At 45.7% G+C, this 24,628-nt stretch overlaps 1 protein-coding gene and 1 long non-coding RNA gene across 3 annotated transcripts in view; one reads left to right on the top strand and one right to left on the bottom strand.

Moving 5' to 3' along the window:
- Positions 1–24,628, bottom strand: part of PEMT (phosphatidylethanolamine N-methyltransferase) — a 1,987,238-nt gene that overhangs the window by 1,470,171 nt on the left and 492,439 nt on the right. The gene's annotated exons all lie outside the window — the stretch shown is intronic.
- LOC138567485 (uncharacterized) overlaps positions 1,967–24,628 on the top strand; it is a 41,389-nt gene continuing 18,727 nt past the window's right edge. The window contains exons 1-5 of one of the 2 annotated variants that reach the window (XR_011302223.1): positions 2,006–2,143; positions 2,246–2,350; positions 2,458–2,580; positions 2,689–2,791; positions 3,261–3,429. This is a non-coding gene — a long non-coding RNA (uncharacterized lncRNA). Of the gene's footprint in view, positions 2,144–2,245; positions 2,351–2,457; positions 2,581–2,688; positions 2,792–3,260; positions 3,430–24,628 lie in introns of those variants that run through there. The other variant, XR_011302224.1, reaches the window with a different exon arrangement.

Genomic DNA, 24,628 nt, shown 5'->3' with positions numbered 1-24,628 from the left:
CAAAGGGGGAGCCACCCCAGTTGGGACTAGTGAGGAGCTTCCTATGCTTAACACCAACTGTAGGGGACAGGGAAAGCAGACACCCTCTGAGGGTGAGCGCAGACCTCACCCCCCACACACCTCTCCAGCGGTCTAACCCAACAAGCCCCTTAAATGCGCTATGATCAACGCCAGATCGGTCCCTGCACACGCTCCTGAAATTCACGACCTTCTAACCTCCAACGATCTCGACCTGCTTGCCATATCCGAAACATGGCTTCACCCAGCTGCAGGCCCTGGGCTGTCCATCACAATCCCCCCAGGATACGCCATCATGCGCAATGACAGAGCACACAATAGAGGCAGTGGAGTCGCTCTGATCTACAAAAATACCATCACTATCAGGGCCACCAAGTCCAACCCTATCACAAACTGCGAAATGTTGTCCTCCAAACGTACTCTCTCACCTACCTAGACCATCAATCTCCACCTCATGTATAGCTCACCAGGCCCCATCTCATTCTTCGAGGAAGACCTCATTGTTATCAATCCCACCATCAAGCCCAGCTCTAAAATCCTAATCCTGGGAGATCTCAATCTTGGCCTCAAAGACCCCACAGACCCACACACAAAAAGCCTAGCCGCAGCCCTCTGCCACATTGGCTTTGCTCAGCAAACCACTGAACCTACCCATATGCAGGGCTGCACCCTTGATTGGATTGCCGTCCTCAACTGCAACCGGACTAGCCTCACCACCACAACCAGCCCGTGGTATGACCACCACACCATCACATTCGACCTCCCCAACAACAAGAGGCCCAGCTCCTGTCACTGAACATGAACAAGGACTGCCTCACACCCCTCCTCTCAACCCTCACAATCCCATCCAACACGAATAAGAACCCAGAGTCCCTGGTCACACTGTACAACAACACCATTGCTCTAGCTGTCAACACTCCGGCCCCGTTAAAACAGTGTGAAGCCAATCAAGCTTTAAAAACGAATGCCTACTTCACCCCTGGGCTCCTTGCCCCCCACGCCAAGAAAATTGCTGCCGAAACGGCATAGAGAAAAGACCCCTTCACAGTATTCAAAGCCTGGTCCACCTCCCTAGCCAAAGACTACAAAAGAGCTATTCACACCGCCAAAGCCAGCAGCTACAATGGTGGAATAAACAACGCACAATCCAACGCCAGCAAACTCTTCACGATCTTACGTGAACTTGAGTCGCCAGTCTCCCTTCCACCAGACCTCATCATCACGGGGAAAATAGCCTCACTCCAGACAAAAATCTGCACCAAGCAACTGACCATCCTCAACAAACCACCACGAGCCACTGCCATGTCCCTTACCCACCCAACCAGCAGACCCTTCTCCCAATTTGACGTCCGCCCAGTATCCGAAACTGAAGGGACAAATATCACCAAATGACTCAAGCCCTACTGATGCAAAGGAGATGCCTGTCCGGCACCTATCAGCAAAGATTGCGGCGAAACGCTCACACCCATCATCACATCTATCAACGCCGCCTTCGCAACAAAAACTGTGTCAACTGCCCTGAAAGAAGCCTAGATCCTCCTGCTACAAAAGATACCCTCCCTTGACCCGCACTCAGAACATAACTACGAGGGATCACAATATTGAGTAAGTTTAACACCAGATGGACCGGTAATTCACTTACTCTTGATCAACTGTATTAAGATTTTGGGGGTTATGTGTACCTAACATTTCCTACCGGATCACTGTATTTTTTTCAGCCTCCCCTTAATGGAGAAGGGAATTCAAATTACCTAATTTATCATTTTTAGAATAACATATATTGGCTTATTAATACCACACTCTGTTTGTTTTTCGATAGGTTATTCACCATTCCAATATGGCGTTCCCCATTTCTTCCATCACTGATACTACCATTGTGGCTTTCTTGTAAGTCCATTTTCGACTTTGATTATTATTTTTTTTCCTGCAACCGCATGGAGGTCTTTTCAGACAGACCCTTCATTAGCTTAGCCGGTTGTCTAGGCGACCACTGTACACCTCAAGGCTACTTCGGCGCAGACTCCTGTCGGTGTTCTCTGACTGGCCGTGGAACTCTTGACATCGCCTCGCGTTTTTGCAGCGCATATCGAGTCACAGCCCACCCGCTGCTTTTGCAGCTTCACAGGTAAAAGTGCTCGTGCAATGAGAATACTTAGTTTTCATTTATTCTTGAGCACCAGCCCCATCCGTGAATCTCCGTCCTGACACACTGTATTCTTCTTTGTAGAGTATTTGGCATTATACACCGGACTCCATCATTAAAGGGAACCTTGACTGACACTACGTGCATTTGGCACTGATCACTAGCAACATGATCGCTTCACTCAGCAGGGTGAGTTAATCATTTAAAAAATGTTTTGCTACATTTCTCGACCATTGCTGTTAAACGCTTATCCACAAATCTAACGGTCCACTTTGGTATATCTCATTTTCCTGTAGTTCGCACGACGGCTCCCTGTACTTGAAGATAGTGTGCAGATCACTAAGTTGCACCCTATATCGTAAACGCATAGTTTTGAAGTGGCTCCAACCAACACAAGATAAGATTAGAGGCATTATTGGGTGAGATTTTATTTTATGTCTTTACACATATGTATATACAGCTCCTTTGCGAGCGTTTTGGATATATGTGCATTCTTAGGAATTAATGTATATTTTTGGATTTAACAGGAACCCGTAGAGCAAGTGTATAGAGGATTATCAGCCGTCGTCTGAAATGATTCAAATATTTACTTAAACCATTAAGAAGGAACAATCACTTAGTATTATTAAGGTACTTTTGTTTCATTCAAATTTGTTTTGATCGACAGTAATATTTGATCAGATTGTGAATAATCGCATGACAACACTCTTGTCTTTTCACTGATCAATTCCCAATATCTTGCCAGCAATTAGCAATTAGCCATAGAAGTGACATTTTATCTATTTAAGGCTATCAGGAGCACCGCCACTTTGATATTCCGTGGGTGGAAGGGCATTAGTAACTTTAAGTTTACCATATGCATCCTCCTTTTTTTTCTCTGAGTGCTGGTCCACAGGAACCACAAGATCTTTCATTTAGTCAACAAGAACATGCACTTGATTGGTTCTTGCCTTTAACAAATGTACTCTGGAATATATGTAAAGATCACGGTGAACATTATGGACTGTGAATTTCTTGGTTAACCACTAACATCGTATTGAGAAAATACTATAACTATCCTCATGTATGTTTCTAAAACAGCATTTTTGTTGCTTTTCAGTTCAAACTTTGGCTCATGAAGAAGAGAATGAATTCTCGAAACGCGTCATCCATTTTAATTGTTTATTTATCTACAAAATCCATTGTTCCTTTGTGTTTATTTTCTGCATCTAAGAAACTAATGCCAAAGATACTATTGAGTGAATAAATAACTGCTTTTTTTATCAAAACGGTTTTTGAATGTCATATGTATTGAAAAACAATAGCTGTATATGAATAATTGTTAAACCGTTAGATAACGGATTAATAACAGTGCGCAGGGGACGGGAGGGCTCCATAGTTTTGGACCCTCATTTTTCTTTACGTATTTGTAGCAGTAGACCTGTGCCGGATCTACTTTTTCCTCCCCTGCACCTTAAAATCTTTAAAAATATTGAGAATTATCTTTATCTCTTATTTAAATCTTTTGGAGTGCATCCACATATTTTACCCTCCCTTGACCCTACCATCCCCACCAACTACCGTCCCATCACCACTGTACCCTTTTATCCTTATAATCCTCGACCGCGCAGCATATATCCAGATCCAACAATAGGTTGAGGTCAACCACATCCTGGGCATCCCCTGATCAGGCTTCCGACCAAGGCACGGAACTGAAACAGCCTTACTGAACCTAAAAAAACAGCTAGACAGCATCAAAGACTCAGGCAAACTGGCCCTGCTCCTCATGCTGGATCTATCAGCAGCATTCAATCTCATCGACCTTTCTAGCAGACAGATTCTCCCATGTCTTCATGGACGACCATGCTGCCCCACTAACACCAGTAAACTGTGGAGTCCCACAAGGATCCTGCATCTCCCCAACTCTGTATAACATAAAAACCCCTTTTTGATCATCTGGATGTCCTCGGCCTATCCTACACAAACTATGCAGACGACGCCCAAATCCTCCTCCCTCTTTCAGGCACCTACCTGACACTTCAACCATCAACTCAGTTTATGACATTGTCCAAAACTACTGGATGCCAACCCACAAGTTATGCCTCAACAGCAACAAAACCGAGATCCTCACTGTAGGCTCGGACTCCACCCTCGCCAGCATGAACCCAGCCTATAAAGCATTTGACATTGACGCAACTGGATCCAAACATCTTCTGCAGCCAAAACACTGGGCAAATACCTAGACACCACCCTTGACCTCTCTCTTCAGGCTAACGCCACTGCCTCGTCTGCTGCCTACACTGCAAAACTACTGAACGCTAGCAAGCCATTTCTCACCAAAGCCAACTGCCTCATCATAGCAAGCACCATAACCGGAGCCAAAGTGGATTACTGTAACACTCTCTTTGCAGGAACCTCTGAACGTAACCTGTGCAAGCGGAAAACCATCCAAAACAATGCGCTCTGAGCAGTTCTAGGTTTGTACAAGCACGACCATGATACAAAGGCTAGAAAGGACGCCCCACTGGCTCCCAATTGGTAAATTCAATACCCTCTCTATCACACACAGGTGCACCACAAACACTGCCGGGTCTAACTATCACACCGGTTGTAGAAATACTCCCCCCCCTCGCCCTCTAAGATCCACGAACCACCTTCTCCTGAGTGTGCCCACCTGCACCAGAAAGATCGCAGGAGGACAGAGCTTTCCCGTCATGGCCGCCAAACTCTGGAACAATCTCCCCATAATATTGAGAAAGGAACCCTGCTACTGGACCTTCTGAAAAAATCTAAAAAAGTGGCTTATCGCCTAAAAGCTCACCGAGCTAACAGACTAAGACAATCAGATAACTGTCTCATTCTCCTTCCCCTTGCCTCTCGCACCAACACTTTAAAACACCATGATACCCCTCCCGCCCCGTTGTGTTTCGTGCTTGTTTCCTGTAGTCTCTGTATTCTGTATTTTTTGTCTCACAATGTAACTAGTGCCTAGATACCCAAGGTTTCGGTGTGCTGCAACAAATAAAAAATAAAAATAAATAAATAAGGACTAGTTCCTGCTGTTCATACCCTGACACAATGGTATTGGTGTCTATTGTTTATTAACAGCAGAGATCCAGATTGATGCTTGTGTTTTACAGTAAGCACAAAGTAGAAACCACCCTTTGACGAATCGAACTTGTGAATGAGTTGTCAGGAGACCTATGTAGGATGCACAGAAGACTAACTTGGGAGTGGGTCTTCACAAGCTTTTATTGATGTGGAACTCCAACAAGATGGGAAAAAGATAACCAAAACCTTAAGTTTCACACTGTTATGTTATGTTACTTTGCATTTATATACCGCCTTATGTACCATTGGTATGGTCTCAAGGCGCTGGCAGGTTGAACACCCTCGAGAACCGAAGTTCAGGTCAGTAGAGAGAAATTGAGAGAGTCAAAAGGTGCATTTGAGCACTGGATATGTGTGCAGCTGCTGTGGCAATCGTGTGATAGCTGCTTCTTAGCTGTAGGTGTGGAGGCTGAGAGATCAGGAGTATGTGTTCGTTCTGGCAGGTTGTTATCCAGACCGATTTGGCTGCGTCAGGCCTGAGGAGAAACGCTTAGGCTGGAGGGTGTGAAACCAGCAGTTTAGTTAGGGTGATGGGGAGTATGAGGTAAATGATGGTATGAGAACAGCTATACCGAATGCTGTCATAGTATCTCTGTGTTCTATTTGAGTGGTGGTGTAAAGAAGAGAGTAAGCGTGGAGATGTTGATATGGTGGTTTACCTTAGCTGCTTGAGGCCAAGCCCACTCCAATAGTTCCATGTACTCCATCCGTTCCATGTACCCATCCGTTCCATGTACTCCATCCGTTCCATGTACTCCATCTGTTCCATCCACTCCATCCATTGCATGTACTCAGACCGTCCATGTGTTACGACCGTGTCAAGCACTCAAAGCCGTTTGTTTCAATGCTCTTTCAAACTAATCCATGTAAGTCACGCCATTCTAGGCGTTCCAATCCGTTCCATGCACTCCAATCCGTTTAATGCATTTCGGTCTGTTCCATGCACTCGCGACTCTTCCGTGTACTCAAATCTGTTCCATGCACTCCACTTCTTTCCAGGCACTCCAGTCCGTTCCAAGCACTCCAATCCGTTCCAGGGACTTTACCCATTTTATGCACTACAACCATTTTATGCGCTGTTGCTTTTATTCCTTCTACCTCACATTATCCTTTCTCCATGCATCATCTATCCACATAAGGCTTCTTCGCACGTTCCGTCCACTTAATCGTTTCTACCCATTTCAATTGTTCTGTCCACTTCACCCGTTTCACCCACTTTACCGGTTCCATGCACCTGCTTCATCCGATTTTACCATCCCATCCGTTCCACCCACTTCACCCATTCTACATCAGTTCAACCGTTCCGCCCACATGCTTCACCCGTTCATCCACATACTTCACCCGTTTCTTCCACCTGTTTCACCGGTTCCTTCTATATGCTTCACCAGTTCCATCCACATGCTTCACCCGTTCAGACCACATGCTTCACCCATTTCATCCACATACTTCAAGCGTTTCATCCACATACTTCACGCGTTCTAGCCACATACTTCACGCGTTCTATCCACATACTTCACGCGTTCTATCTACATACATCACCCGTTCCATCCACATGCTTCACCCGTTCCATCCACATGCTTCACCCGTTCCATCCACATGCTTCACCCGTTTGAACCACATGCTTCACCCGTTCGAACCACATGCTTCACCCGTTCGAACTACATGCTTTAATCGTTTCATCCACATGCTTTATCCATTTCATCCACATACTTCACGCATTCCACCCACTCCATCCGTTCCACCTACTCCATCTGGTCCACCCAGTCCACCCAGTCCATCCGGTCCACCCAGTCCATCCGTTCGACCCAGTCCATCCGTTCGACCCAGAATCATCCGTTCGACCCAGAATCATCCGTTCGACCCAGAATCATCTGTTCGACCCAGAATCATGCGTTCGACCCAGAATCATCCGTTCGACCCAGAAACATCTGTTCGACCCAGAATCATCGGTTCGATACAGTCCATCCGTTCCACTCACATACTTCACCTGTTCCAATTTCATACTTCCATATTTTTCATTTTATCCATCCACTTCACCCGTTTCATCCACATACTTCAATCGTTCTAGTCAATATATTTGCCCTATTTTGTCCACATACTTCACCCGTTCCTTCCTCGTACTTTACACGTATTTGACCTATTTTGTCTACATACTTCACCCGTTCTTTCCTCGTACTTTACCCGTATCGTCGATAAACATCATAAGTTCTTCCAGCTCCATCCTTCGTTCCTACCACTCACTTCCATCTACATACATTGCCCGTTTGATCCGCACCCGACACCCGCTCCGTACTCTACTCCCGCTCCGTAACCCTACACCGGCTTCCCGCTTCCCATTTTAAGCATGCTCCTCACTCCGCATACTACACCCGCTCCGCACTCTATACTCGCTCAGCGCACTCTACACCCGCTCCGCACCCACGCGATACCCTACCTCCGCTCAACGCCTCACATTGGTTCAACACCACCGCACCTTACATCTGCTCAATACCCTAGATCCGCTCAACACTCTACATCTGCTCAGCACCATCAGGCACTGCATCCGCTCCACACCCTAAATCTGATCAACATTCTACACCTGCTCCACACTATTATCCACCACCAACTACGCATTCATCCGCCTTACGCACTCATCCGCCCTGCGCCCTCATCCGCCCTGCGCCCTCAACCTCCCTGGGCCCTCATCCGCTCTGGTAAGAGCGTTGCCCACAAAGTGAGATACCACACACCCGACCTTGGCTCTGTTGGTGGAGTAGTAGTACGGTTTAAATGTGAAATGCATCAGGCAGGAATCCAAAAAGGATCGTAAGGTTTTTGGTGCTCCATCATATTTCTCCACGACTCCACCGAGTGCAGCACTTTCTTGGAAAACAGATTCTCTCTCTGGACAGAACCAACTGTTTTAGGGCTGAATTTTCAGCCTTGTGGTTCTGAACCTCAGTAGATAGTTCTTGCATTCCCCGCAAAAAGTCCTGAAGACTAGGATCCATGTCCTCAGATGCAGGAGTCGATTGGCGTCTCAATCTGTCAAACTCAACAACCAAAGAGCCAAAGAGCCAGGGCTCACCTGAGGAGACTTGGATGAGGACTTCAAGGATGGTGACTTGCTCTTCTTTCTTGTAGTGCGGGTCTCGTGTAGAAAGGGGCGAGCTTCCTCCGACACCACCTGCTAGTTCAAACAGACCCAGCAGGCTGACAGCGGGGAGACTGCCCAAAGACAGGAAAAAACCTGGAATGGGGAAAAACCTGCAGATGATGTGTAGGCAAGCTGCTAACAACGTGGATGAAAGAAGGCTGTCTGGTACCAGTAGTTAACGTAGAATGCAGCAGTCCATGCGGTGCAAAATGCTGATGCAATAATGCTGGTGATGAGGAAGCAGCAGCATGTGAAAGCAGAAGGCAGGAGGAGCTGAGCAAAGCAAAGCAGCGCCTCGCAAGAAGGCAAGGCAAGAGGATGGGAAGGGGGGGCAGAGCGGAGGCTCCAGAGTAGAAGCGGGAGGAGAAAAACAAGAGGAACAGGAAGGAACAAGGAATGGAGTGCTGAGCATAGAAGCAAGGCTAGGCAACAGAGTGTTGAGACGCCAAGTTGTGTAGCCGCCCCGCGCTTATATTATGACAGCTGGAAGGAACTGAAACTAGACAGCGGACCGTAGGACAAAAAACAAGGGGGGTTCTGGGAGTCCCTCTGCCGGACATTAATCCCGGTTACGAGAGCCTTAACCAGTTTCTTTAGCTCACTATCTTTCACAGAGGAGAAATATCCAAAACATATCAGTCTTTGTCCTACCCTGGGGCAGTCCAGCACCGAAATGCTAGACAATTCTCCTCTGAAGAAGAGTACCAACAGCAACCCCAGACAGGTGTTTCGGTCTGGTTGGACCTCATCAGTAGGGTGGAGCTTTGCCTCTCTAAGAATAGTGAGCAAGGGGTCCACGTCTGGATTCCCCTAGTAACTTAGGGTGAGACCCAAAGTTACTTAAATTATGCAAAAAAAAAAGGGGGGTTCCTGGGAGTCCCTCTGCCGGACATTAGTCCCGGTTACGAGAGCCTTACCCAGTTTCTTTAGCTCACGGTCTTTCACAAAGGAGAAATATCAAAAACATATCAGACTTTGTCCTACCCTGGGGCAGTCCAGCACCGAGGACCGGAGGACAGCAAGAACTAGCGCCGGCCATCTAGGAAGGATAAATGGCAGTCGCGATTATGCGACGGCCCTTCCATGCAATTCAGAATGGGCGTACAAGGCGTGGCATGACAGTTCCTCCAGTGCACCATCCCGGAACTAGTGTGTCCCTCGTGCCATTTGGGCATAGAACCCTACTAACCTTGCCTCATTCCTCATTTTTTCCCAGTGGATTTAACTGCTCTGCAAACACCGTTCTCATTCACTTGCCTTCCTGAATATTGGTAAGCTATCTAAAGTGCCCTAAAACCTTGGTCTTCTTCTATGTTCCCATACTATAAGTGTAACACTGCTCTTTTGTTATGGTTAGATAATGGGGTCCGAAAGCCTTCATCCTCACACCACCGAGCACCCGTGCTAACCTAACAGGTACTTCTTCCTAAAAAGTATAGCCTAGAATAATTCTTCCACCAACTTGCTGGTAATCTGTTGTGTTATTTCCCTTGCAGCACTGGCACCGTGGCATTGTGATCTCCCCGCTCTTTCAGTTGATCTGCTCATCTGTTCTGTTGTATCCTTACAGCAGAGGGGTATATCAAAGGAAAGAACTGCCTCCGTGAAGAAACTTGGGTTAAAGACTAACCCAGGTTATTCATTCCATTGGTACGGAACTAGACTGTCCGGTGTTCGGTTCAGGCTCCTCCTCCACGTACCTGAATAAAGCCGGTGAGTAGTAACAGAATCAGAAGCCATGGACGCATCTGATACTCTGGCTACTCTTATGCAAATGGTCAGAGACCTTCGGAATTATATGTCTTCAGGTCATGATGCACTTCGTCATCGGATAGATTCCATGCAAGACCTGGCACAGTCCCGAATTCAGGGTGAGGAGTCAGTTGGCGCCACCGCCTCCGGTTCAGGTTACCGCCTCTCCAGACAGGAACTTAATCTGGTCTCATGTCTACTAAATTGCCATTGGCTCCTCCCGAGCGGTTCACAGGCGATCCCAAGTCTTACTGCACATTCATTAACCAGTGCAAGTTACATTTCCTATGTCGCCCAGCCTTGTTCCCGGATTCGACCACAAAAGCAGCATTTGTCCTTTCTTATCTGGCGGGTACAGCAGCTACCTGGGCTAACCCCTTGTTGGAGTTGAATAGCTATGTTCTATATGACTGTAACGCCCTGATCACAGCAATTAATAGGGTCTTTGATTTTCGATACAAGACTCAAGCCACAGATCTGGAGTTCCTGAACCTCTATCAGGGAAGTACACCCTTGTTGACCTACCTGGCCAGGTTCAATCAGTTGGCGGCTGAAACCGATTGGCCAGAAGAGAAAAAAGCAGCAGTATTCTATAAGGGTCTTTCCGAAGACCTAAAGGACACCCTGGCCACCGTTCCAATCGTACCCGCTGCTTTCTCCAAATTATTGGATCTGATACTACAGATCGATGCCTGCAGGACAGAGAGGCGGGGTGAGAAGAAGCCAATAACCCCCTTGTCCACAACACCCGATTCAGCTATTCTCTTCCAACCTGCACCTAAACCCATGCAGATGGGGACTATCCGTGGTCCATTGTCTTCCGCCGAGAGAGAACACCGGCGAAAGAACAACTTGTGCATGTACTGTGGCTCCTTGGGACATTTCCTAAGTGCGTGTCCCAAAAAACCTGCTCGGAAGCCGGGAAACTCCAGATGGGATCCCTATGCCGGGAGAGCCCCCACTGGATTCCCAAACTGCCTTAGTCTCCGCTCCATTCTGTCTTTCAGTCACCATTTTTGTGAACCCCGACAAATGCTTCCAGACCCGGGCAGTCATTGATTTGGGTGCCACAGGGAAGTACATGGATCTTTGGTATGCTCGTAGCTCAGGGATCCCAATAGTAGCCAAGCACAACCAGAAATAGTTAATGCTGTTGATGGCACCACCTTGGTATCCGGCCTAGTAACTCAGCAGACCATTCCGCTATGCATGAGCACGGACGCTGGGCATTCCAAGAACCTCACTTTCCACCTCATTACAGCACCCCAGTTCAGGGTGATCCTTGGCTGCCGAGGTTGCGTTGTCAACTGTGTGAGGTTTGTCGATAATAATATCTTCAGTGTCTGTCAACTCCCCCTCCTCCTCACCTGAATCCGTTGATGTGATCTCAGGTCCTTTGCCTCTCTTTCGTCTGTTGGTCTTTTTCTTTTGATAGAGGTACAGTCATCCCCATAAGGAAGCCACTGTGGTGCCGACAAAAGCCAGTGAACACAGGACCCCCTCCCGAGACCGCCAAGTCAAGAGGAAAAACCTCTTGGAGTGACCAATGCGGATCTGATGGATATCGAAGAGGACCGCAGAGCAACAGAGAGTAACCAATGAAAATAGGCGCTGTATAACAGAGCCTAGGAAATATCCAGGGTAGTAGCACGTAGTAGTAGAAGGCGGCAACAAGGGAAAAAAGCGAAGCGGGACAGCCAAGTGAAAACAGGTAAACAGAGCCACAGAGAACAGGTAGGACTGGCGATAAGAACGGAAGCGGAAACAAAAAACGGTAAGAGAAAGGCACCGCAGAGGAAGACCGCAGTGCGGAGGGGAAAACAGTAAGGAGGGGGACGAAAGCCAGAAAGGAGGGAAAGACAAGGAGAGATGGCAGTATCTACTACAAGTGGAAAACTAGGCAGCGTTAACCCAAAGCAAAAAACGAGTAATTGGGGTTGCAACACACAGAGCGAAGAAAGGGCGGGCTTAAAGTAGGAAGTGAAGGAAGGGAAACCAAAACACCAGACCGTTAACATGAAAGTGTAATGAAATGTGCCGGAAAGTTCAATGGCGGCGTAATCTCCAAGCGGACCACAAGCGCCAGGAAGGCAGGCGCGTGACGTGCGTCTCCACAATCCCGACGTCGACTGGGTATTGCGTGAGGTGCGTTTTCCCTCGCCTCTCTTCAATGAAACATGCTTTCAGTCACATGAAGTTTCTAGGAAGGTACCCTGTTAGGCTATTATCTCCACAATTCCCCTGATAGTTTCTGTGTCTGCAAAACCTGTATCGGTTATCCCACCTGAATATGCTTCTTTTATTGATGTGTTTGACAAAGGCAAGGCATATCTGTTACCCCCTCACCGCCCATACGACTGCACGATCAACCTAATCCCTGGTTCTAAGATTCCTTCTGGTAGAGTGTATTCACTCATGCTTAAAGAAGATCAGGTTCTGAAGGAATACATCGATAATGCACTCGCTTCAGGCTTCATCCGCCTGTCCAAATTTCCTGCTGCCTCTCCTCTCTTCTTTGGCCCTAAGAAAGAGGGGGACCTGGGACCATGTATAGACTACAGAGCACTGAATGCCATAACAATCAAGAACCAGTACCCATTACCCCTCATCTCTGTTCATTTGGATCAACTGGGTTCATCGGCCGTCTTTACTAAATTGGACTTGTGTGGTGCTTATAATCTGGTCCGCATAAGAGAGGGAAACTAGTGGAAAACGGCCTTCAAGACACGCTATGGGCTACTTGAATACCTTGTGATGCCCTTTGGCTTGAGCAACGCCCCCGCGTGTTTCAATTCTTTATGAATGACGTCATCCATGATATTCTTGACCAGTACGTAATCGACGATATATTAATTTATTCTCCCACCTGCGATCTGCATGTTACACACGTTCATTCAGTCCTACAGCGTTTGAAGGACCATAATCTTTTTTTCAAAGCAGAAAAGTGTGTGTTCAACACTTCGGAAGTTGAATTCTTACGTTACGATCTGACGAATCACGGAGTCCAAATGAGCCCTTCCAAGGTAAAGGCAGTATTTGATTGGCCTATACCCTCCTCGATCAAAGCCCTGCAATCCGTTCTCGGCTTCTCCAACTTCTACCATCGCTTTATCCATTCTTCCGTTGCTGCCCCATTGACAGCTCTGACCAGTACCAAAATACCCTTCTGTTGAAATCCTGATGCCCAGAGAGCCTTTGAGGCCTTGAAAGCAGCATTCTCCACCACACCTGTCCTGCAGCATCCCAATCCCGAGCCTCCGTTCTTTGTTGAGGTCGAAGCATCCAGTGTGGCTGTGAGTGCTATCCTTTCTCATAGGTGTTCCGACTGAGGCGATATTCACCCCGTGGCCTTCTTCTCCCGGAAAATGGCACCCTATGATCAGAACTACAAATAACCAAACAGGAGTTGCTGGCTATCAAGGATGCCTTCAATGAATGGAGGCACCACCTGCTAGATGCCTACCACACGGTCATCGTCTACTCAGATCACGCAGTGTCTTGGCCTTCAAAACAATTAAATGTGTCACAGCCAGGCAGGCCCTCTGGCATCTCTTCTTTTCACAGCAACAGAAAAGAAAATCAAACACCACAACCTATTACATCATGGAACCTAAACACACTGGGAAACCCAGCACAAAACCCCCTCATGGAAGAGAGCCCTTTTGCGACCCCTCGACCAAAATAAATCTAGGTCTTTTTGATACCTATCTACTTAGAAACCATCTCAACTAGCAATCCAGACATTTTAAACACAGAGGGAATGAAGAAGCAAACCCCACAGCATGATTAAATAAGGACCAAAGAACTAGAACAGAATCAAACCCCCTTAACACAATGTTCATCAAATAAACTGGAGAGACATGGAAACTCCAAGTTATGAACACAAAGGCATTCTGAAGACGCCATCGACCCGACACGCAACTTACTTAAGCTACACAATGAAGGACCAGAAACAACAAAGACTCAGACCACAACCTGCACACCAAAGCCAACCGCAGGACAGAAAGGAAAAAGGAACAAATGTGAGAACGCCTTATCGACACAACCCCCAAAGAACAAACTAACCTTGGAAAACAAAAAGATTCAAGGCAACCTTGTGAATGCCAGATCAATGTCAAAACACATCACATAGATACACAAGCTACTCAGCTAAGGTGGAACTGACCCCCCTTTCCTCAAAGAAACCTGACTTATGGTGGTGTTCAAGGTTATTGCTCATAAATCACTCCCTAACAACTCAGGCAGGCCAATAGAGAATGAAAAAGAGGAGGTGGCCTTATTGTTGCATACAAAGAGCACCTCAAAATCTCAATAGCACCATCATTAAGTGCAGTTACGTAGTGTGGAGACTTTGTCCGAGTGTGCCACTGTTGCTTGGAGCCATTACAATTGGATTTTGTTGTCAGTACCAGATAATTGCTTTGGGACTACAAAGTGTGCCTTTTCTATTTCAAGCAATGCGCTGGGAACATGCTGACACCGGAAAAGGTAGAAACCTTTAAAAGAACTTGGGAGCACAAAGCGTGCAATGTGCCCAAGTGCAGTTATTCAGTGCAGAGACTTTGTTAGAGTGTGCCAGTGTTGCTTAGAGCCCTTACAATTGGATTTTTTTGGCAGTAGCAGAAGATTGCTGTGGGTCTACTAAGTTCCCCTCTTCTATTTCAAGAAAAGCACTGGGAGCACGCTGACACTGGAAAAGGTTGAAACCTTTAAAAGCACTAGGGAGTGCGAAGCACCCAAGTGCAGTTACGCAGTGTGTAGACTTTGTCGCAGTGTGCCGGTGTTGCTTGGAGCCATTACAATTGGATTTTGTTGCCAGTAACAGACGATTTCTGTGGGACCACTAAGTGTGCCTTTTCTATTTCAAGCAATGCGCTGGGAACATGCTGACACCAGAAGGGGTAGAAACCTTCAAAAGCACTTGGGATTGCGAAGTGCCCATGTACAGTTACGCAGTTAAGCAGTGGCTGCAAAGTGAGTTTTCCTTAAGTAAGTGGTGTGTTGGGTGTGAGAAGTTACAATTGCAAATATATACGAAAACTGTCCAGCTAATTCCAGTCCAGAATGCGTGGAAAGTCAAAGAGATATAATTTGAGAAATAGGCAGCCAACTCCCTTAGATGTAGAAGTATGAGTAGTCTGGCAGCTCGGGTGGCTACCGGCACTGCTACGGCAAGCATACTACACCTATCCAGCGGACTCTCCATTGGCTCCCGGTGACAAAGCGCATCGAGTTTAAATCACTCTATGTTGCTCATCGTGCCGTATATGGACTGGGTGCAGAATACCTTCGGGGTAAATTCCAGCTCTTTCTCCGCTCTCAGGATGGTGTCCTTCTGGTGATTCCACCATACAAGTTAGTCAGAACTGGGGCCATGCTTTCTCAGTAGCGGCCGCCAAGCTGTGGAACGCAGTGCCACGAAATGTCATAATCATAGGGGATCATCTTAGTTTCAGACGTGCTCTGAACACTCTTTCATTTTAGCTGTATGGCTACACTGCCTACTTAGTTTTGATTGTTAGTGCCAAGCTGCCTCTGGCGAATGCGCACTCCATAATTCTATGACATAACAGAATCTAAGGGTAGAGGAGAAGAAGGGGGAAACAGTGAATCAGGAGAAGATCACTGCTTTCTTTCATCAGGCTGAAACAAAGACATACAGCCAGGAAGTACAATCAATTTCTGATACCACAATGGTGGAAGCGGCAATTGAAGGTATTTAGTGCATAGAAATATCGGGGCCTGTGCTTTTAGGTGTTAATAGACAGGTCAAATTTGGCACTGATGTAAGCGTTTATGGGAAGAGGAAATCCAAGCTATTGATTTGCCACCAACCCGACTTAGCGCCTCCCCAAATATGTTTGATTCTCTGGTAAGCAGGGCTGAAGAGGCAGAGGCCGATATTGGGGTGGACACAGTGCATGAACGCAACAGGGAGGGGAGATCCTTCGTCATTGCTGTTTCAAGGTGATGATACTTTCCATCATGATTCTTCCCAGCTTGGGAATAGCTCCCTCGCTGCCCTTAATCTAGTGCTACAGTCATTGATAAGACTCTATGACACAATAGTACTTGAGGTAAAATCAAACACCAGTATGCTAACGGAATTAAGGGATTTGACGAAACCGCATGCATCAAGAGACAATAACATAAACAATAAGGCAGGTGTAGGTCTGCCTGAGTGTGTTTTTGAGGCGAGCGGCCCTTTGGAAAACCCTGAGAACATTATCGAGGTTGTAGAGGGGGAGGAATGTGTCATGAGTGAAAGTGAGCCTCGACCCAAGCAAGTGAGCATTCATAGAAAAAAAATGTGTGATGTATTGAATACCAAAAAAAAACAACCAATGTCAAAGGCTTGCCTAAGGTGACAAATAAAGGGTCAAGAAATGTTTTAAGAAATGTGTTAAGAGCAACAGATCGACGAGAACAGTATTTATATGCAAGCCACAAAGAGGACAATGTGGTAATTATTACAAAAGACATACAAGAGCAAGCTAATGTGATCCGGAGTGGAAAGAATTAATCCCATAAGGAGATACAGGAGCAAGAAACTAAGGTGGTTCAAAGCAGCCATGTGAACGAAAATAAAGGTGACCAGAGTGACACTTACGTGCAATATATCGGAGTTGCTAACACTCAGCAGAGGAAACTTAAAATTAATGGAAATAAAAAGAAGAATATTACTAGTTTTCTTTACCGTAGTAGGAATAGAAGGGATGAGAATGAGTGTAGGGACGAGGATCAAGTGTAGGAGAGGATGGATGTCAGAACTCATTCAAGTGACAAATTGACAACTGTGATAATTAATCCTACTTTGAATCAAGAGAAAAAGATACAACTAGAAGAGAGGAGGGTGAGGTGGACAGAATGATTGTGGAACAAAAATAGATTTGTCGAAAAGATAAGCGATGGGTATAGGAGGATAAGTGAACATAAATCAGTTCTGTCTACGCTGGAAAATAACTCATTGGTATTTGTATTTGAATCTATTTTTGAGGAGGACTGTGATGTTCCTTTGAATAGGACACGGGTGTTATCCATACTGAATGTGTTGCCAAAATTGAGTTCTATTTCTTCGTCAAATGCAAAATGGGTGGATGCATTTGACGATGCCTGGGTGGGGAATTGTGCTATTCATTTTTATTCAAAAGTGATTACAAAGCTGGTGGTTGCAGGTCATGAGGGAATTATGGAGAGGAATTTTGAGATTTATACGTCAAATATGTGACAAGGGAAGAAGGTTGAGGAGGATGATGAATGTATGAGGTCCTCTAAAGAGAGAAGACTAATATAAGATGCACGATAGATGGTCAGGGACGGAGGCTGGTTGCATTCAGTAATGAAGCAATCAGCTGGGCCTGGCTGGCAACTTTGCTCACAACCACAGCAGGAAATTGTCAAGGATTTCCAAAAACGTTAATGTAAACTATTGTCCTGGAATTTACAAGGTCAAAATAGTTTTTTGAATAGGGATATGAACAAGGTGCTCACAGAATTTGACATGGTACTGAATCAAGAGACCTGGTCAACTGAGATACCAGTAATTGATGGCTTTTTGATAGACGTCAAAATGGCAAAAAGAGGGGCCCTTTTGGAGGAATTTTGAGCACACTAAAAAATGTTCACGGTCGATCAATTAAAAAGATAAGTACCAGGCCAGTGGCACTTGTAATTGTTTATTTGTAGAACACTTAGACACAAGTGAAGTGCTTCAAAGTGCTTCAAGGCAGGAAGGGAACAAGGGGCTATTGTCGTCATTCTTAGGCCTTGAAGATTCTGAATGATTTAACAGCAATAACTAGCATACTAGGTAAGGGCATTCAACTAGTATAAGTGCGTGACATAGAGTGAGGGGAGAAATGGGGGGAGCATACAAAACAAAGTTTGGTCATCAATGCGCCTATGCATGCAGGCACAGCAAAGCTGAGGAGGGGAGACAGAAGAAGGCAGGACAGACAAACATGCTAAGCCTAGTACATTCAAGGTTGTGCAAGTGAGCAGACAGAAGTGCAAGGGAGAGGGGGAGAAGTGCGCCCGGTCCAGCAAGGCCCAGGGTAAGTGCAGAGGTGGTGCCACTCTCATGTAACGTATTCCGAGTGCAGTAATGCAGGCAGAGACCGAGGGCCGGAGGTAAGTGCAAGACTGGCGGGGGAGCCTGGGACCTGTGAGGCTCTGGAGATCCACCAGGTGACCAGTCAGCTGACTGTACAGGTTGGGGGTGAGAACAAAGGATGGAAGCAGGAGCGAAAAGAAAGGGAGAGGGAGAGAGAAAGAGTAAGAGAAGGAATTTAATGAGGTCCGGCTCAAGACGGAGAGAGGAAGGTAGGCTGTTCCAGAGGATAAGGATCTACCACAAATCTCTGTTTGGAAAATCGGGTTGAGGAGGACTCTGGAAGGAGAGTTTTTAGGAAGTGAGCATTGTAGACAGTGGGGGCCACAGCCCCAGAAAGCCTTGTGGACTATGCAGAGGGACCTGAACTTGATCCTTGCAGTCACGGGTAGCCAGTTAAGGGATTTCAGTGCCGATCGAGATGCAGTCCCTGGGCTTGAGGCCACAGATACGTCTCGCGGTCCTGTTCGCGATAAGTTGAAAAGGTCAAACAGCAGAGGTGGGAAGATTGAGAAAGAGACTGTTGCAGTAGTCCAGTCTGGAGAGAACTAGGGCTCTGGAGACAGTGAGCCTCTGGGGGAACGTGAGAAAAGGTGGAAGACCTCTGAGGTGGTGCAGCTGGTAGTGGGACTTTTGGACATGTCAGAGATGCGAGAAGAGAAGGAGAGAGTAGAGTCGAAGATGACCCCCAGATTTTTTGCCTCACCAGTGGGTGAGGGTGTAGGACCAAGGGTGATCGGCCATAGTGAAAGTGGGAAAGCAGGAGCAGGGCTCCCAATGAGGACGATCTCTGTATTACTGACATTAAGGCAGAGATCGTTAGCAGCACACCAGGACTGAATTGCAGACAGACAGTCAGGGATGAGCGAGGAGGACGAAGAGGATGAGGGTAGCCTGAAGGAGAGCTTTGCGTCATCTGCATAACACTGAAAGTTGGAGGTGAAGGCAGAGATCATGTGGACCAAAGGGGCCATGGAGACATTGAAAAACCAGAGTGATAGATTAGATCCCTGGGGGACACCACGAGTAGAGGGAGTGATAGTGGAGAGAAAGGAGCCAAGTTCTAACTGGGAAGGATGGTCAGAGAGAAAGGATGCTAGCCACGCCAGGGCTTGATCTGTGATGCCCAGGATCTCTTGGAAACGGGAGATCACAATGTTGTGGTTTACAGTATCGAAAGCAGGGGAGAGGTCAAGGAGAATGAGGACAGAGGGTGAGTTACAGTCAAGGTTTGAGAGCAGGTCTTCCCAGGTTTTCAGCAGAGCAGTTTCCGTGCCTCTGGATGCTCTAAAGCCAGACTGATGGTCATGGAGACAACCAACAGATTCAGTGTGGAGGGTAAGCTGAGAGACAGTCAACTTCTCCAGGAGTTTTCCAAGGAAAGGAGTGATGGAGATCGGACGATAGTTAGACGGAATAGTAGGGTCAACAGAGGGTTTTTAAGCAGAGGGTGCACAAGAGAATGCTTGAGATAAGTGGGGAAGTCTCCAGTGGGGAAGGAGAGGTTGCAGTGGTCTGCCAAGGCTGAAGCTAGCGAGTCAATGTTGTCCTTGATGGTTTTGGAGGGGTGGGGGTCCACCTGTTTGGAAGAAGCTTTCATAGACCGTACTTGTCTGGACACCTCCACAGGTGTGACAGGTGAGAGGAAGGAGAGAAGAAGGGGAGTGGTGGGGGCCACCAAGAGGGGCACAGGAGATGATAGTGCAATGAAGATCCCCATTTCCGTTCTGCTGCCCTGCATTTGCGTTTAAGGTCAGAGTCATACCAAGAGTTGCACTTTTTGGCAGGCTTCAGTCGGACCCTCATGAAAAGGGCAATGATGTTGAGGGTGTTGGAGATGGAAAGGTGAAAGTTAGAGAGGGCTGTCTCAGGGTGGGAGTCAGCCGCAAGAGTAGGAGGAGGAGAGTAGGTGAAGGCAAAGGCAGCCACTGACACTTTTTTCATGGGTCGGATGACATTGAAAGGTTAGAGGCAGTGCAGGGTGTGCCAGTGCTAAAGGAGAGGACAGCTTCAAGTGAGAAGAGAGAAGAGAGTGTTCAGTCCATGAGCATGGGGAAGTGAGAGGAATAGAAAGAGGAATGTCTTTGGCGATAAGAGCATCCAAGGTGTGTCCGGCAGTGTGTGTCAGACCAGAAGATAGAATGGAGAGGGAGAGTGAGTTGCATAGGTTGCAGAAAGCTGCTGAAGAGTCAGGAGAGTCAAGATGGATGTTGAGATCCCCCAACAGGAGAGGTTCGGAGGAGGAGGAACGTTGTTGGCAACTAGTTGTTGTGACATTTCAGGAGGAGTTGAGATAAGGACTCTTGTGATTAATATTTATGCCAATCCTGTGCGAGTGGAAATAGACGAGGTGATCGACAAATTGGAAAACCTGTGGATAGAATGGACAAGTAACAACGAGCATAGGCCTATAATTGTGGCTGGTGATTTTAATTGTTTCTGTCCAAAATAGAACTACCATTTGAAGAATTAGATGAAGATGATGGGGAGTGGTCTGAACTACCTTGTAAAAAAAATCTTAGGAGTGGAATTATTTGGACTAGATTCCTGGCTAGATGGAACTTTCTGCGGTTGAATACCATTTTTGCTCAGAGTCTAGTCCGCAACCCACGTGGTTTGGCCACTCCTCAAACTCAACAATAGATTACACTTTTTTAGCTAATGTTGATCATCATGATTTATGCAATTTTGAAGTAAAAAGAACAAGCCTTACTGATGACGCCATGCCAACCTTAAAAGTTCTGATACCACGAGGAACAAAGAAAGTATTAAAATCGGTGCAAATGAACATGGTGAATAATTCATCAGGTACCAGGTTAGCTCAATTTAATAATAATACTACGAAAGTGAATATGCAGATAGCTAATTGGTGGAATCGGCTATCTGTTGATAAGTGTACTAATTACACTTTTGAATGTTATGTCCCTTTAGACAATCGACTTATCCGCAATATGCCAATGCTGCATTGGAAATTAGTTCTTCGAATTTTCTTCTGGAGTAGGCTCATCCTTTGACTCCGACAGCCGAATATATACACAAGGTATTTCACCTTCATTTTTCTCTGAGCTATGTGCATGGTAACTCTGCATTAAAGTGTTCTTAGGAATAGGATCTTGTCCGCATGAGTAAAGTCGACACAGGCTAATAATACATTTTGGTTCCCAATCTTAATACAACTGTTCTTTAGACTCAAGATTGCGCAAAGTGGCCACAAAACCATTCAAAATGTTACCAAAATGACTATCATATATTTAAGTACGCTCATGATCGAACAAGTCAAATGATCTGATTATATAATTTATATAACTCATAAATTAAAACCAACTATGGGTAATATACTAATACGTGGTAACATTGGAATGCTTACAAACAAATATGTTGAAGTTTTGTTTACATTAATGCTCACCTTTCCTTTGTTTTTGTCTTTTCCCTGTCTTTTCCCCTTGCTCCCTCGTTGTGTTTATCTCCTCCCCAGACCTTCTCTGCAACAATAATTTCTCATACAAAATGCTTGCTGTATCAATAATTATTATTGTTTTTACGCCCTGAAGACGGCCTAGTTAGGTTGAAACACGCGTTGGCGTGACAAAGTTCTTTTTATGAATGTATAATTGATATCTGTTGAGACAACAAGACGTGACAAAGTTCTTCTCATGAATATATAATTGTCTTTTTATTGAGACAACAATGCATGCAATCAATACAATTGTCTATTGCTGTATTTAAAATACAGGAACCTTACTTTATACAATTACAAAGTGTCTCTCCTCCTTACTTTCTAATCCAAAACCTTACCAATTAATACAACACTGTTGTGTATCATGTTTGTATGAGCGCAGTCTGTGAGGCTAGCATCTTTTCAAGATACAATTGATATATTATCCTGTTCGGGTTTCCCGTATACTGCACTGTATACATTCACATACTTGTAAGGTTTTCACTTGTAGTTAATTTCCATTTTTGACAATAAGCTCTCTCCCTTGGCTTTGTTATCTACAATTACTTGCATTCGGCGTGGCCGCTGATATGCCTCAGTGTCCCTGCTATCTCTGGGTGGACTCACCAGTTCTTGTTGGCGTTCCTGGTTTCTTCTTCGACCAGCCGTGGACAGTCTTTCGTTTCTTTCCTTCTTGTGACGGCTTCCTCTCGGTTTTCCCGTCTCTCGTGGCTTCTGCTTGCCTAGTCTGCTTCGTTGCAGGCTCTGGTGAGTCCGTTGAGTTTGATGCTGCTTTCTAACACCTGCAAACTCCCAGGAGTCTATCGTTGGCTCCTGGCATTCTTGCAGTGCATCCTCTTCGCGTGGCAGCTTCTTTCTTCTTAGCTCTTGAGCCACACCGGTCCCAGCTTTTTAGTCTCTCGATCCACACAGAGAGGGATAGCTCCCTCCCGCCAGCGGCACACCTCAACTCTCTGCTTCTGTTCATTAAATTTCCCGGTCACAGGTGTGTGTGTGTGTAACAACTAGATTGCTCCTTGTGCTTGTGGCCTCCTTCGCTCTGCATTTCTCGATTCCTCTTCCCAGTATTTTGGTAATTATAGGAAAGGTAGTCCATTCATGACAATTTGCACGATATACCTGGGTAAACATTCTTAAAGGTTTTCAAGGGCAGGTCAGTCCTGGATGATTGGTAGGTGGAACTTAAGAAGGCGTTTTCATAAGTTTCACAAGCCAGATCAGAGTTGAAAGGTTGGCCTACGCGGCTTGGGAAAAGGTTTTCAGTACGCTTCATAGGAGGATGAGGCGATGTACGACAATATGCCATGAGGGTATCAGATATGAAAGAGTGATCCTCAAGGCAAAATGGGAGGTACCATGTCTTATGCGATGAAGCCATGACATCTCCCCAGGGGTTGTCTCCCCCCATGTGATCCTCCCTCATATAGCTGTCCCCACGGTCAGGATCCGGTAGCGGCTGCTGCTCCCTGCCCACATAGAAGGAGGTCACCACCGGGAAAACAGTGATGACTCCATCGGATTCATCACAATCATTAGACTCGAGTTTGGAATTCAATCTTGGTGGTCTTTACATGTTAAAACATGTGTAGAGTTATAGAAAATAATTCTGAATAATGAAAGCTCTAGTTTATGTCAAATAATGGGTCAAGTAATGAGATCGAACTCCAACTTGAACATGCAAAATTTTAGGCAGCGATGTGAAGGATTTATGAAATGAGATAGGTCTTTCCCTCTCACTTGTTCAGAGAGTGGTACATGAGATTCCAACTTAAAATTGCTTACCAACCATGGAGGTTACTGAACCAAGATTGAATATCCCTAAGGAGTTAAGAACTTGTAGATTTGTATTTTTGAGGACTTGCAACCTATTGTTAGATATGTATTGAAAGATTAGACATTTTTAGCTGTAATGTGTTGTGATTTTAGGAATCTGATGTTATTAATGTAAAGCAAATGCTTTAAATAGATTTCTATATATTTGGTTTTAATGTAATGGGATTTTGGATTCAATTTTTTATTGATTGTGCTGTAATGTCGTGTAAGGTACATTGTGTATCAAACACAATAAAAAAAGAAATTAAAAACATATTCCAAATGTAAATCACTCTTCCTCCACTTAACTCTGGACTACCAAAGCAATCTTTCCTTCCTACTCATACAGAGACCACCCTCATAAAATCGTTCTTTACAGAGACATTTGTAGATGCTTTAAACACCATCGCTATACAGCAGAACCACCTGATTTTACTAGAAGGTTTCAATGGGGCTCATTATGAGTTTGGTAGTGTGGGAAAAAGAGGAGGTAAAACCGTTTACCTCAATTGTTCCCACACCACTAAACTACAAGTTTACCGGTATTACTGCATGGTAATACCATCAGATTTTTTAAGTAAAGTGGAGGAGTTACCTCTAGTAACTCCACCACTTTACCTCCAAAACTTGCTGGTATTACCATCCAGTAATACTGGCAAAAATCCCCAATGGGAGTTAACACTGGCAAACCGCCACTTGAAATCCGGTGGTATTACCGCTAGATGTAATACCCGCTTTGGTAATGCCACCTGACAAAGTGGCAGTAGCTGTAATTCCGTTCGCCGGTATTCTGGCGGATTTACTGCCAGAATATGGCAAACTCGTAATGAACCAATCTGGTTTGAAGCGGAATACACCAAATCTGCAAAACCACTAACCTCACAACTATCTGGCAGGTGCCTGCAACAATTAATAAAAGGAGCAACCCACTAAACCTGACACACTTTGGATGAGGTGAGGTGGATCAGGCCCCACATCAGAGCCCTGAAGAAAGCAAAAAGAAAACTGGAGCAAGCCTGGAGAAAAGATTACAACCAACAGGAAAAACTCACATACCAAACACAGATACAGCTCTACAAAGCAGAAATACGTAAAAGAAAATGGTACTAT

Source organism: Ambystoma mexicanum, chromosome 2p, assembly GCF_040938575.1.
Source record: "Ambystoma mexicanum isolate Mex_15411 chromosome 2p, UKY_AmexF1_1, whole genome shotgun sequence".
NCBI lineage: Eukaryota > Metazoa > Chordata > Amphibia > Caudata > Ambystomatidae > Ambystoma > Ambystoma mexicanum.
This window is presented reverse-complemented; position numbering and strand designations above follow the sequence as displayed.